This window comes from Cupressus sempervirens, chromosome 4 (genome assembly GCF_028749045.1).
Source record: "Cupressus sempervirens isolate cs-2001-9-10 chromosome 4, ASM2874904v1, whole genome shotgun sequence".
Lineage (NCBI taxonomy): Eukaryota > Viridiplantae > Streptophyta > Pinopsida > Cupressales > Cupressaceae > Cupressus > Cupressus sempervirens.
The window spans coordinates 58,528,080-58,544,542 of NC_143121.1; positions in this window are offsets into that span (position 1 = coordinate 58,528,080).

Genomic DNA, 16,463 nt, shown 5'->3' on the forward strand with positions numbered 1-16,463 from the left:
AGGAAAGTATGATGTAAATCCTATTAAAATCTTCTACACTTACAGATTCAATATCACGTAATCAACAATATTGCAGCCAACCATGCATACAGAAAATAGACAGAGAAAGGAACACATAACACAAGGATTTGCCAGTGGGGAAAAGCCTTTCGGTAAAATAACCTCACCCCTTCAAAACTTGCACAATGTATTATCTTCAACATGAGGTTACAATACACTTGCAATGCAAGTTCAACATCAACAAAAAAAGACTCTAGTAGCTACTTGCAGTACCGACAATACACCTTTTTTGCATTGCATCTCTTCACAACCTTAAAAATGCTTATAACATGCGCTTCACTTTAAGGCTACTCCAAAAAGGTAAACCGTATTAGGGTTTTACCATTCTTTGAACCCCACTATTGGGGTAGAGTGTATAGTACTCAAATATCTTAGTTGCCACATGTCTTCACCTATCATTGAATCTTCCTAACATAGCTCTTACGTGTCATAGGAATCTGTCATAACCATTTTAGTCATGATCTCCTTACACACAATTCAAGATGTTGACACATCAACATTATTTGCAAGAAATACATTTTACAAAACAAATAATAAGAATAGGAATTATACAAGGTTGAGACACCCTATTCCTAATAGGTAATGATGGAAGAAGGTACATCATACCTACATACAATGTAATTCATAATGATCAGAGCCATAGGTTTTCCATTTTCTATAAAGAGAGGGATTGCCTCTACCCATTTAGTGAAGTAGTTTGTAGCTGTAACGATGAACTTGTGTCAATTTAAAGAGGATAGGTGAATCTGACTCATAAGATAAAAGGCACATTATTAGAATGGCTAAAACATGATATATTGAATTAGATCCCTAGCTAGAGCTTGAATTATATTTCCATGGAGCTAGCATTATTTGCAGGACTTGGTGTACTTGCTAGCCTCTTGCTCCATATTTGGCCAATAGTAACCAACTCTAATCATTTTATGAGCTAGTGTCAAGCCATTAGAGTGACATTCAAAAACACTCTCATATACATTGATTAATGAACATTTGGACTCATTTGACTCTAGACACCTAAGGAGTGTTCTATCTAGAACTCTCCTAAATAAGTTGTGAGTAATAATAGCATACCGTCAAGCACTATAGATAAGGTGACATTTTTCATTCTGGGTTAGATTATCTAGAATTTTTTGGTCATGTAGGTAAGAGTATATATAATGGTAGGGGGATAAATCATGACCTATAATAGAAAAAATCATCTAGGATTCAGGGAATTATAGGCAAGGTAGAGTAACATCTGCAAAAAAAATTCATGTCGAAGAACATTCTCTAAAGTCTATAACATCTTCGAATTACAATAGGAAAGGTTAAATCTAAGAGGGGGTGGGAGGTGAATCAATGTTTAAAACTTTTATTGACAAAACCATTCACCATACATCCATCTCACAATTCAACAAGAAAACTAAAATACCATGTAAATCATATACATCTAAAGTATGTAAACAAGTATGCATTCACACATATATGACACAAGATATGATTACCCAGAAACCCTCCAATGAGAAGGTAAAACTGGGGTGGTGATGACACCCACAAATATTCACTACTATAGTAATAAAGTGTATCCAATCAAGGTTATAATATTTGATCATGAAACATGATCTACCCTATAAAAGGTCTACCTTGTTAAAAGCTTACAAAGGCTGTTAGGTCTTACCCTTTTAAATGATTTCAACACCCTATTAGAAGTGTGCCTAATGAAAGGACTTTAACTCACAATTAACTAAGAACCTTGTTAGAGGATTTCAATATATCCTATTAGGACTACTCTATTAAGAGATTTGACTAATTCACCTATTAGAATGTCTAAAAAATGATCCTACAATTAGCACTCTCTTGCTTGATGTTGTTGAAACAATTGATTAATTGTGTATTGTCTTTGATGTTACACAAAATGTCATATCATTAGATTAGTCAGTATATATTGAGCTCACTTGGGCATTAAAGAAAATTTTCTATGGCTACCGAGCAATCTAGAGTTTGCCAAGTTTAGAATGTAGTGCCTACCGAGTTCACTCAGGCATCAAAGTAAAGTCTACTAAAGATGAGTGTTAACTGAGCTCACTAGATTAATGAAGGAAATGTTAGATGGAACCAGTGTTAATTGAGCTCACTGGGTTACCAAAGAAACTTTTCTAGTATGTGGTGTTGACCAAGTTTCAGTTGGTTAACACAAGAAAATCATTTCTGAGTTACTATCTATCAAGCAAGGTTGGCTAATGAAGGATTTTGTTATTTTGGCATATTGAGTGCAATTAATTTATCTGATGGTTCTAACTAATTGAGAAGATGAATATTAATTATTCTAAGTTATATTTGGGCTGACTTGACTATATGAAAGATATATATAAAAGGTCAAATTGATAATTAGAGTGTGTGAGAGAGTGTGTGAATACATTGAAGATTTAATGATGATAAGAGGAAGAAAATTAGAAGGATAAGAATAATATCCTTGTGGAGCTGAAAATATATATTCGATTAGAAAGGATCAAGTATACAAGCTAGAATTAAAATATGTAATTAGCAATTTAGTTGCATCAGAAATCAGGTCATCTCATTATTACTCTCTAACCATTGTAGCACTGATCTAATTCTCTTAACAAAGTTTGCTTAACAACTATTTGTAAATCCTCTAACAAGGTGACATTTCTATTAAATTGTCTAAAGACCTCTAACAAGACCACTCCTAAAAGGGTGATTAAATCTTCTAATAGGGTCACACCTAATAGTGTGTTTTTTAATCCTTAACAAGGTCGGCTCCTAATAGGGATCACTTCAGAAGAGTAAAAATAGTAACTAGTTGCAATTGGTGGTTTTTCCCAAATTGGGTTTCCATGTTAAATATTGGTGTCAAATGTTTTCATTCTATTTCCTTTTTATGCTTGCAACTAAGTTAAATTAAGTAATCATAGATTATAACATTTTAAGGTTTTCATGTTAAGTAGTTATCAAGCATTCTCAGTGTTTACCAAGTTACAACATATTTGTGTGTTTCTTGAGCATTAGCAGAGCTTAGTTTTTAGAGTTTATTGTTTTGTTCTAGTATCTAAGGGATTTGGAATTTATTTTTGTAGTAACTAATTCAGCCCTCCCCTCTTAGTTACTCCTCTTTTGTTTCCAAAAAATGTTAGATCACCTCTATACTAATGCATGTGTAGTTGATCCTTTTTTATCAGATGTCTTTCTATTCTTCATTGTTTCCTTCCTTTGTTCTCCTTTAACTAATTTTGCAATGCAATTTAGATCATGATACCTTGGTCACCATGAATTTCCTATTTCCACATTCAAACTCTCCTTCTCTTTCCTTCTCTACACATTAAAAAATTTAGGGCTTTTTCCTCCTTAAGAAGACTTAGGTAACTTAGGATTAAGTATGAATCAATGGTTGTGATTCATCCATATTGTAACTTAAACCTTCCTTTATCTGATTGGATGCATGTAATGTACATAGGTATTCACATATAAGATTCATCATTATCAACAAAAGATCATAATTCAATCATCAAGTCAGCCCAAAATTGGTTTACATAGTAGTTTGTGTCAATACAAACAACTTCATCAAAACTATATTACTCGACATCCGAAGTCTCTGGTGCTTGGCACTGACTATGGCTTCAATGTTCTCATTTAGCAGCTAAATGACTCAAAATGCACTACTTGCTTGACACATGAATCATTCAGCACATACTATCTACTCAACACTCGAGTGAGTCATAATATGAGTGACTCGACACTCACTATTTACTCGACATGCTCTAACTTATATGTTGTGCTTCGCATATGTTACTTGTTTAGCATAAGCTCAATAAATGACTTAAGTGTATAGACACTCACTTTCCAAAACCAATGTGAGTTTAAAATTCTCTCCCTTTGACATGATTGTCAAAAATACTTGATCATACATTAATAATCTTATTCTTATGAGCATAACCTATATGTCTATTCAAAATCTACACAAAATATCAAAATATCAAAATTTTGCTAAATGACTTATACCTCAAAATTTCATAACTCCCCCTAAGTTGTTTAATCTATTCTATACTATACTCTATATAAAAATATTTCTCCTACTGAGTAGATTTGCATTAGCTGATACTCTTTCTCTATTTTTGCCTGAATTGATTTTTGCATTTTGTTGTTCTCTTACTCCTTTGTTTCTTACCCCCCCTTGGATATAGATATCTCTTTGTTCAACTTGCTTTCTCTGCTCTACTTGCTCCCCCATTTCTCTTACTCATCCTTTTTCCTTACTACCCCTTTTTGACACTGATGTCAATGGTTTATACACCTATAATGTATTTGTCAAAAAAAGATTTATAGACCTCAAGTATAATTTTGATAGTGGAATCCAAATTATCACAAGCTTCCTCCAAAGACTTTATTTGGATGACCAACTTGATAGCAAGATGGACTAAGTCTTCCAATGTAGAAAGATTGGGGTATTTATTCATAAGTGTTTCTAAAGAGCCTACCTCCTTGTGTAAAATCTCCATGTAAGGAATTAGTGTCGACTAGATCATAATTAGTTTCACACTAATATTGGCTTCTTCTACTTGTAATAATGCTAACTGGATCTGGAATTGCAATAGGTTCCTAAACTATTTATCACTTTTGAGTTGGAGACTTGGAAAATGTTGCACTGAATGACTACATTTGGCTCTCCAAAATTAGGATGTGATTACTTGCCTCTTGTGTGAAGAGTGTAGGATTACACAGTTTGGTGTACTGAGAGAAAATGTTCTCTAGTACCTTCTTTACACTCTCTATCTAGGTTGCTAGCTCAACCTATGTTAGTGCAATAACACTAGATATATGCTCATTTACCTTGTTTGGAAACTTCTTTTTAGACCATTCTAATAGTTTAACATTAGTATCTAGGTTTGTGTCACTAACTCTTTCCACTTTATTGGTCAATTGTTCGATCATGGTCTTTCTTTCATTTGGAGTAGGCAGACTAAATTCATCTAAGAAAATCTCTTTGATATCAATAAAAGCTTACTTCTACCTATGCTCCCTTCTAAGAAGTTCTTAATTTTTCTTCTTTGTTAGGGCCTCCTATAGTATACCCACCTACTCAATTGCAATTGCTTCATAATCAAATTTAGGCAATACAATCTCTTCATCTAGGCTAACATCTCCAAATGTAGTTACTTCTTCTTCCTTAGATGAGCTAGGAATTAGCCTTGAGAATTGAAATGGAGTAGCATTTGTGCTCAGCCTTTGAAGAGCTTGACTGAAAAGAGTAGTAAATTTTTGTAATGTCACCAGTGCTTGAATAGGTAGTAGCTCCTTTGGCTTAGGTATCAAATTTGTCTCTTCAATCTTGTCTTTTTCTACCTCTATAGTTCTAATTGCACCTCTTTCTTGTGCTAGAGGTGCAGGTGCATCTACCTGATCTATTTGGCTTTTAGTCCCATCATTTTTTGGAGTTTCCACCTTGTCTTCTCTAGCTATTTGAACCTGATCTTTTACAGTTTCTTGTTCATTTCCTGAGACTAGAATGTCTTGCATGAGAGTATTGATAGTGAAACTTGTTGTCTCCTTCCTTTGATAAACAACTATTGGTTGTAAAGGTTGTAAACTTGTGACTTGAGGAGTGATTATAGGTGTTTCTTCTATTTTCACTTCATCCCCTATAGTTATAGTCTATGTCTTCTAAATTTCATCCAACTTACCAATAAAGGGTTTTCATATAATTTGGCTTGGAAAGTGGATTGGATAAGTATCCTTTTCAAATCATCCTCTATAAGGGGATTGATGTTCTTAGTAGTAGTATCTAAAACATCCTTTACTTTTATAGTTTGAGTGTTTACACTTGTCACCTATGGAGGGCTAGCACTCAGCATTTGTGTATCTTATACATTCTATTCTATTTGTTGCCCTTCCTCAGCTATTGCTTGGTTATCAATATTCATATTAGTGCCTCCCTCAACTATGATTTTTTTATTATCATCCCATTCATCCTCTCTTAGCTCAATAGGTGTCTAGTTAGCTTCTTTTTATGTTGAAAGTCCATATTTTATCTTCCACATACTTTGGTACAAATCTAACAATATATTTCTTAATGGATTTAGAGATTTGAGCCTTACTAAGTTCTTGCATAACTTGAGCATGGGATGTCTCTTTAATTTGTCTCTTAGTGTCTAAACAATAATGCCATTTCTACTCAATTCCATCAAATATAAACTATTAGGTATGGAGTTGGAAATTTATAAAGGGATCTTTTTAAATATACCCATCATGGAAAACACTGCCTCTTCTACTTGGTTCTTCTCAATCTTTCCAAGATTATCAAACTCAATGTGATAGAAACCTGATAAATCAACATTATTTCTAACTTTCTCATATAAATTGTCTACATCTAAGGAGGGACTATGACTCTCCACTTGTAATTGATTGTTTTCATCTAATTTAGTCATCTTCTCATTAGATTTAGCTTGGGAAACATACTTCCTCCTTGGTCTCTTCTATGCTCTAGCTTCCTTCTCTTTAGGCTTCACTACTTCTTTATCCTTTTGTGTAGTGGCTCTTGTATTGGTCCTTGTGGTAGGTGTTATAGGTTTGGGCTGATTAGGTTTTGCAACCTTCTTTGGTTTGCTCACTACTTGAGTCTTTTCCTTTATTTTCTTTGTAATAGTAGTTATAGGTGCTTCACTACCTTTTTCTTCCTCAACACCTTTTGTAGTTTCCACTTTCTCCTATTGTTGATCTTCTCCCCAACCTTGTGTTAGTACCAATGGTGCTTGAGCCTATGTGTCCTCTTCTTCTTCATTATCTTCCTTTTCTTCTTTCTCAACTCCTTCACCAAATTTTTCTTTTAATTTCTTCACCATTTTTTCTTCTTTCTGATCGTAGAAGTAGTCTTCAATTCCATAGTTATCTTTGGCTTCCTTGTCTACTTCTTCTACAAGTAATCTTGTGATTGTTGTATAGGCCTTCTTAACATTAATTTCATAACCTAATGACCTTATCCATCTCACCCTAGGAATTTTTTCTTGTACATAAGTGAAATAAGTATCAAGTAGGAAGAAAAAATCATCAAAATGTTCCTCCACCTATGAGACTGGTATCCTTATTCTCTTCTTCATTGATTGCTTAAAATCTTCAAAATAGCTAGTCATCACTGACTCAAAGTTATCACCTGATTGCTCAATAGATTCTCCTATTTGAACTACCTGATCTATTCACCTTCCATGTAACCTTACCAAATGTAGCAAATGTATTCTACACATAAAAGAAAATACATACCAGAATGCATTCCTAGCTTTCCTTATGGCTCAAAAATTTTCATTCAATTATTGGAACTATAACTCAGCAAGATCATAAGTATGATCCTTCTTCACAATTTTGTAGCCCATATCCACTATAATGCAAGGTACACTATTTAATCTTCTAAATTAATAAAACTTGTCTTCTATTACCCTCAGTGCAAAAGCTATCAGGGGATCTGTGATAGTATAAATGGTCATTCACCACTTACCTTATTACCCTATGAAAAATCTTCTTTGTGATTTTTATTGACCCATTTTCTAACCATATAGAACTATCATGAATTATACTTAAAACAATCTTAATCCACTATGTTTTGAAGATGTTGGAGAAATCTAGTGCACGAGTTAACCCCTTCTTCTTGACAATCTTGAATTCTTCCTTCAACACTCCACTTTCACATAGTTTCCCTTATACTTCTCTAATTTCCATGTGCCCTATGCTACCAATCTTGCATCTGTAATAATTCCTAACATCTTGAATCATCAAGACTTGTGGTTGTATCATAGACAATGCACCAGAGGGATCTTGCTTATAAGCTATATCTAGGATAGCCTTGAAAATAGGTTGTTTGATTTCATTGCTAACCAATTGAACATTTAAAACCTCTTTTCCCTCTACACCTTTTTCTTTAGAAGAACTAGACGTCATTTCATGTATCTATGGTTTACAAAATTTGAAACTGCATAGTTCGCCATATAGTAAATACCTTATAAATCTTGTTGAAATGTTGTCGAACAGTCATTTAAATCTCCTACAAACGATCAGATCAAATTCTCTAGATCACCTTTAGCTCTTTGTGTTCTTCAAATTTGAATGATCTCAAATGAACAAGAAATTGATCAAATAGCTCTTAAAACATTGTATTTAATGCTATGTTCTTATGCAACTATAAGCTTGACATCAATTAAATTTCTTTCTCACTTGGCATCCACTAACATTTTACTTGGCAACCATATGAAACTTTTTCATGCTCAATAGTAACATGAAAAATTGACAAAACTTAAGGATTTATCCTTGATTTCTAACAACACTTTGCATCTTTATTCATGCATATGTAATCTTTTCAAAACTAAATCATTGGAACTAATCTATAGTATATCTTTTTAAATATTAGTCCCACATACCTCTTGATTGCTTAATTTGATGAGGTGTGATCACCTGACCCATTGGGTGAATTGATTCCATCTACACTTAATGTGTTGCAATATTCCTTTCTCTTCGATGTCTTATTCATCTCATCTCTGACATTTTCAATAATTGCCTTGCATTTGCCATTGTTGAACTCACAACTTGGTGCCTTTGATCTTGTTGGACAATATCTGCTGATGTGACCAATTTTCAAACAACTAAAACATGTTGTTTGACTCAACCACCTTTTGTAATCACTTCTGAAATGTGTTCTAATACAATTCTCAATGTAGCACCTACCCCTAGTTCACATATTTTCTATCATTGTCAAACTCTTTTAGGGCTAGTTTTATTTGATGATTAATAGTGGCATTGTTTTGAGATTATCAGATATTGTTTTTACATTCAGTTTATTATATGATGAGATTACTTGGTACTTTATAGTTCATGTATGTATGATGATTATTTTAGTGTTTGCAATTGTTGATGATGATTAGTTAGATGATTTATTATCATATGTGTTTTCTTATCGATACTTACCCCATACTTGCATGTGTATGGTGTGCATGTTTGTTTTCTTTCTGTATGGCATTTTTGATGTGGTTAAGGAAGTGAGTCATAGTCACCTGCTAGTCGGGATCTACACAATGCACCACTTCTTGCCATTTCTTGTTTAACTTAATATATATTGTGTATGTACATGCATGCATTTTATGTTGGTTGCAGGTACTAGGTATCGACTTCCTTGAATTCCCAGGATGAGCGTACCCTATCACATTATCTCAATGGTAAGAGAGGGGAGATAAATTCTCAGGTCCAAATCCCAACCCTTTAAGCCATTCGTCCTAATTAAAAATTAGGACAAGTATCTGAGTCAGGTACCCTTCGAATATGTCGGATGACATAATTCATGATATTAACCCTTTTGGTTTGATTTTGTATGTGTTTTGCTATGATGGTTTTTTTTGTATTTTACTTTATCAGTCTTTAGTGTATTTTCTATTAATTAAGCCTAATTAAAAGATTTAATTAATGATTTAATTTAATGAAAAATTATTATGATATTTTAATATTTAATTGTATTTAATTAATTGGGAAATTAATTAAATAAAAGAATTAAATTTGAAGATAAAAGTTATAAGTTTTAATTTGGAATGTGATAATATTTATTTAATTTAATAATAATATATTTAGAGTTCATTTTTAAATAAATGCTAAATAATATTAATATTAAAGTTAGTAAATATTTTATCAATTAAGTTTCGAAAATAAATTTAAAAGTGGAAAAGATATCAAAATTATTAAAAGATTCTAGATCACATGATGCATGCATGTGATTAAAATATATTAAGATAAAACAAGTGGATGCAATAAAGTGAGTGCATGAGATTTAAAATTAATAAATTAATTTAAAAATTAGTCAAATGAATATTAAATAAAGAAATTTAATAAATTAAGGTGTATTATTTTAATATTTATTCACATAGGAGTATGTGAACTCTTGTAAGTTGTCATGTTGACAACACAAGAGTTTGCACTCTAATTATGCATGTCTTGTCTACACTTAGGAGTTAGCACATTATTTGAGCACATGGTGTCTACAACATTCTAGACACCTCATCATGCTTACCTTCTTATCATGGAATTTGTGTGCATAGTTTTCATGCTTATCTCCTAGTTCTTTCTAGACAAATTCTAGATGCATCTTAGAGGCCTTTATATAGAGGCTCTCCTAGTGTGTATGGACAAGCTTACATGCATTCAAGAAGCTCATATGCTTCTACATGCTCATATGCTTCTACAAGCACTTCTAGTCACTTGGGGGTTTTAGTTGGTTTAATCTTTGGAGGAACGGAAAATGCTAGAGAAGGAAGGGATTTTTCTATGGGCTTTTGAGGCATAGCAAATTAGCATCAGTATCTAGGTGCACTCATGATTTTTGCATATTCCATTTGCACTCTTTCTCTTCCTATCTTCATCATGTCTGTTATATGTGTCTGAATATACCCCATGAATGAATCTTCAATATTGAAATTGGAATCTAGATATTATGTTAATTTTTATTTGGTTGCAAAGAAAACATTAGGAAACCCTAGTTTTATTTATGAAGGAAATTCATCACAAACTACGTTGTCACTGTCCCTTACATACACCCAAACTCAGACATTCATAACTTTTTATCTAGAAAAAAATTATTTGATTTCTCTAGTCAAATTTGGTGCAACTTGGCCCACTCCGACATATTTCAAATTCGGCTCGATCCAACAGTTCATTAGGGAGATATAGCCCCTGTACAGGGATTGTTTTATTCAATGACAATCATTCCTCCATTTTCCATAACCAGGAGTTCTTTGTGCTTAGAATTCACAAAAATAATCTATCAAAGCATGGAATGAATTAAAAACTAAACCAACATAGATATAAGATATTTATACTCAAGAGTTTATCCAAATGAGAAGTCTTTTCAATACAAAAAAATAAACTATGCCCTTACGACAGCAAGCTAGGACTTTGCAGAGAATTTAATTTGGTATTGTATGAAACTTTGATAGCCTTACATCATTATGCATTATAGTAATATTTCAAATTATTTTCAAGAGTTTTACCTCAACTTTAAATCCTCAAACCACTCTTAGATTTCATAAACCCTTTACGAGCCTTCTAGGCTTCATTTTGCCATTTTTTGGCAATTTACATTTTTTGGCACTTTAAGTGCATTTGACACCATATAATGGCTCTAATTTCCATATTAAAATAAATTGGACCTTTGAAGGTCTTTAAATAACTCATCTACCTTAGAATCTTGAAGTGAACCCTAGGTACACTAACTCCCAAAATGCCATTAAGGCTACATCATTGATCCTTTTACAAAATGATCAATCAAAATATTTAAAACATAAACAAAACATTATTAAGTGACCATTGTGGACTTATTACAATCAAATGACCCTTCAAGGTCATGTTCATCCTTTGATCCCCCTAGGATCTATTTAGTGACCCTAGTTCCTCTAGTCCTTTTGTCCTTGGCCCTGGTACTCCTGCACCAGTTAATAGTAGAAGAAGTGTAATTAATTATTAGTCAATTTTAAGTAAATAGATTTTTAAATGAGGGAAAATTAAAAGAAAAGAGATATTAATAAGTGGAATTAAATAATTGAATTATTAATGAGATTTATTTTACTTAAAATCAATGAGGATTATTTTAAATAAATGATTGTCCTTAAAGTGTTTAAAGGAAATTGTAAACTAATTATTAGAACGTTGATAATTATTATTCTAATGTTTTGAATAATGTGAATGATTTTATCCAAAAGTCAATGGGAACTAGTTCAATGATTTAACTAAGTAAATACTTATCTTATTATTATTTTAGAAATTGTTTTAAAATAATGGAGGGATAATTCTATGTTTTATTCGAAAAGATAGATGGGTTGACTTGGAGATTAAATATAGAATCTTAGACACTTGAAATGTACTTCAAAATGAAAACTAAAACCTAATATTTGGCTTAACCATGTGATTGCAAAAGAAAACTAAAATATGTGTTTTTATCTTGTTCTTTATGTTATCCATGTTTGGGTTTTGGGTGGTCCTAGAGTGTTGACCAGTTAGGACATCTACCAGAGGCTCGAGGGTTATGAGATGTGATGGCATGTTGATGTTATTTGGTCTCGATCTTTTTAAAACTTGACCATGGAAATGTGATGGCATGCTCTGTGAGATGTTTGTATTTACTGTTCGTTGATGCTTTTCAGTCTTCTTATGTGAAGCTGAGGTGTATGTATTTGTGATATTTGACTTAACCATTTTTGAGTCATTGATTAGTTATACTTGGGTTACTTTCTAGTCACCTTGATGGGACTGAAATGTTTGTTTTGATCTTGATGATGTCATGCTGTGACATGTTTTGACTTGACCATTTTGGAGTCTTCGATCAATATTACTTTGAGATATTTTTCGGTTGCTCGTTGAGAACTGATGGATATTATGATTATCATTGGATGATTTTCAGTTGCTCATGGAGGTTTGATGTTCTTATTGTGGATTATCTTTTGATATTTTTCTAGTCACCTGTATAGGACTGAGGTGATTTTGTGGTTTATGATTCCATGAGCCTAGGGTAGGTTATCTACTTGTAGTTTCAAGAAGTGGCTTGCAATAGGGGCCAGGGCCCTAAGTGGCTGCCAGGGTAACTCATTGTAAGTAATTTAATAAGTGAAAACATTTACACTAAATGGGGATTAAATGAACCTAATAAGATAATTTTTTGTTCTCACCCATGTGCTAGTACAGACTAGGATGGGAGTAGAGAGAATTCTTGGTTGTGACCTTGTATTTCATAGTATGCCTCATTAGTATGAGAGGATACTAGTAGCTTCATAGGGATCGCTAGGGGGCCGAGGTCTATAGAGAGACTACCAGGGTAGCTCTAGCATGATCTATGTGATGACACTTTTTTGCTTACATAGTAGGTTTCCTACATGTCTTTGTGTGCCTCTAGGATTAGATGTCAACCTATGTTGGAACCTTTGAGTTAGTATACTTCTAGGATTCCTAGACTTAGAGTGTGCTTGTGTTATGTGATTTGATCTCCTATTTGGGACTTGAGACTATCTCCTCAGCATGGTGGGAGTGGGCCATTTAGGTCCCACACGATCGGGTGGTAGTGCTTTTTCACTCTTACCATTTGAGATCTATCTGTAGACACTGTGGTTGGAGCATTCTTGGTTGGTATTTATCTTCATTCTATTCTTGGATATTATGATGGATGTTATTTACTGACATGTTTGTTTATATTGATGATTAGCATGTGATAGATGATGTTATCTACTTTGTAGGATCATCTTATGCTTTATTCTTGCACGTTAGATTTCTTTATGCATATGTTGTAGCATGTTAGATTTTCTTTTGCATATGTTGTAGTATGTTTTAGGAGTGACATTCCTACTATGATAATATCAATGACCTCTTTAGTGACTTGGGATGTTACATGTAGGGGATGGCTAGGGCCCACGATGGTCTAATGATGCTATTGACAGTTAAGAGGAACCACACACTTAGATTAGATGTGTTTTATGATGGATGGTTATCATTTATGATGGTTGTTATATCTTTATTGTTGGATGGATGTATCATGTATGTTATTGGTTTCATTTACTTTATTGCACTTGTATCATGGATTTTATGAGGATGATGTATCTTTATTTTTACATATGTATATTCTTTTAAGCCTTTCATACCCTATGTCATGTACAATGGATGATTGAGCATTCTGAATTTAATTACCAAGAGGCATTTGGAACAAATGTGTAATATGGACATTGGACTCTTTAATTATTCTTTCATGTGGATGTGGTAGTGTTAGACCTAGTATTAATTAGTTTAAATGTGACTCAACATCTTGGGATCCTTAAGGAATGTAACTTGTTATGTATGTTTTTAGTTGTATGTATGTTATTACTTCTGCTACTATGTGTTTGATATGAATGGTTTATCTTTCATGTTTAAAAAATAAATTGTTTGGCAAACTTAGTAAAATTTTAGGTTAATTCTTTTGGATCCCTTGATGGGGTGTTACACTCAGGAATATGTCCATACTCTTGATAATAGTGACAACTATACCTTGTATTATAATCCCAATTATAAGTGTTTCCATTATTCTTTACCTTTATATGCTTTTTTGATGACCAGTTGGGTTTAGATCTGCACTCAAAGGCTCTATGTCCATAATTTTGATAGTTATAATAGTATCCTTCAAAGTTTTGACTGTGCATGGTCTTGGTTCTACCTTCATGTGCCTGATGACCTTATTTTTTGCACTTGTGGAAGTAACCCATGTTCTTCTACTTAACTTATAGTCTTGCTCCTGCAAACACTAGCAGCATGTCCTATCTTTCCACAATTATGACAAGTATGTTTGAAGTTCTTACCTTTGTTACTTCTTTCTTTAGCACTTTTGGATGATTCTCCTTCTTCAGTACCAATGTATCCCAATCTAGATGTATCATTGTTAGATCTAGGAGATCACATCAACTATTTAAAGTACTTGATGGCTCTACTAGGTTTATTGAAGCTTTTAGAAAAATCATTTTCCCTTTTTAGATCACTATTCAACTATTCATTTGATAACTTCAGTGTTGTGAGCTCAATATGATTGGCATTCAGTTCATGATTTGCAATCATCATTTGACCCAAAGTTTTTAATTGCATGTTAGCAATCCTAGTTACCTTTGATGATCTCTCTTCTAGTTTTATGGTCAAAACTCTTTTTTCATCTTCAATCATGACTTTATCTTTCATAGCTATCTTCTCATGTTTGGTCACCTCACATTTTAATATGGCTTGTGATTCTTACTCTATCTTAAGATTTCTAATCTCTTCAGCTAGGTTTCTATTCTTTTCCATTAGATCTACAACTGCTACATTAAATTCATTAGATTCTCCATTTGCAAATAGCTTAGTAGTGTCCATCTCTTGGTATTGTGTGTCATTCTCCTAAATAGAAATTTCCCTCCTTCTTCTCAATGATTTCTTTAGATCTTCTCTTTCTTCATTCAACTAATGTAGAATGAGTTGTATTTCAATCTCTTGGTTCTTAAGAACTTTTCCCAACTTGTAGACTTCCATTTCCAATATCTTTCCTCAAAGTTGCAAAGCTTCACTTTTAGAGAACTAGTCTCTGATACTAATTATTGGAATTACAATAGGAAAGGTAAAGTCTAAGAGTAGGGGGATGAATAAGTGTTTCAAAATTTTATCCGCAAAACCATTCACCATATATCCATCTCATAATTCAATAATTAAACTAAAATACCATGTAAATCATATACATATAAAGTATGTAAATAAGTAAGCATTCACACATATATGACAAAAGATATTATTACCCACAAACCCTCCAATGAGAAGGTAAAACTAGGGTGGGTATGCCACCCACAAATCTACACTACTACAGTAATAAAGAGTATCTAATGAAGGTTACAATGTTTGATCATGAAGCATGATCTACCCTATGAAAGGTTTCCCCTATTAAAAGCTTACAAAGACTATTAGGTCTTACCCTATTAAAAGATTTCAAAACCCTATTAGAAGTGTGCCTAATTAAGGGACTTCAACTCACAATTAAGTAAGCACCTTGTTAGATGATTTCAATACAACTTGTTAGGACTACTCTATTAAGAGATTTGACTGATTCACTTGTTAGAATGTCTTAGCAATGATCCTACAATTAGCACTCTATTGCTTGATGTCAGATAACCTCTATTTTGATGTGTACTTGATCCTTCATGATCAGATGTCTCTCTATTGTTCATTGTTTCCCTCCTTTGTACTCCTTTAACTGATTCTGCAATGTAATTTAGATCATAATACCTTGGTAACTATGAATGTCCTAGTTGCACATGAAAACTCTCCTTCTCTTTCCTTCTCTACACATTAAAACATTTAGGGTTGTGTAGTCCTTAAGAAGAGTTAGGTGACTTAGGATTAGGTATGAATCAATGGTTATGATTCGTCCACATTGCAACTTAAACCTTCCCTTTATCTAATTTTATGTATGTAATACATAGGAATTCATATGTAAGATTCATCCTTATCAACAAAAGATCATAATTCAATCCTTACGCTGGCCCAAAAATGGTTTACATAGTAGTTTGTGCCAATACAAACAACTATGTCAAAACTATGTTACTCAGCATCTAAAGTCTCAAGTACTTGGCACTAACCATGACTTCAATGCTATCACTTGACATCTAAATGACTTGGCATGCACTGCTTGCTTAGCACTTGAATCACTCAACACATACTATCTACTTAGCACTTGAGTTACTTTGCATATTAGTGACTTCACACTCACTATTTACTCAATATGATCTAACTTATATGTTGTTCTCTTCATATGTTACTAGTTCACCATGAACTAATTAAATGACTTAAGTGTATAGACACTCACTTGTTAAAAGCAATATGAGATTAACACAACATGGAAGCACGAGTAGCCATTG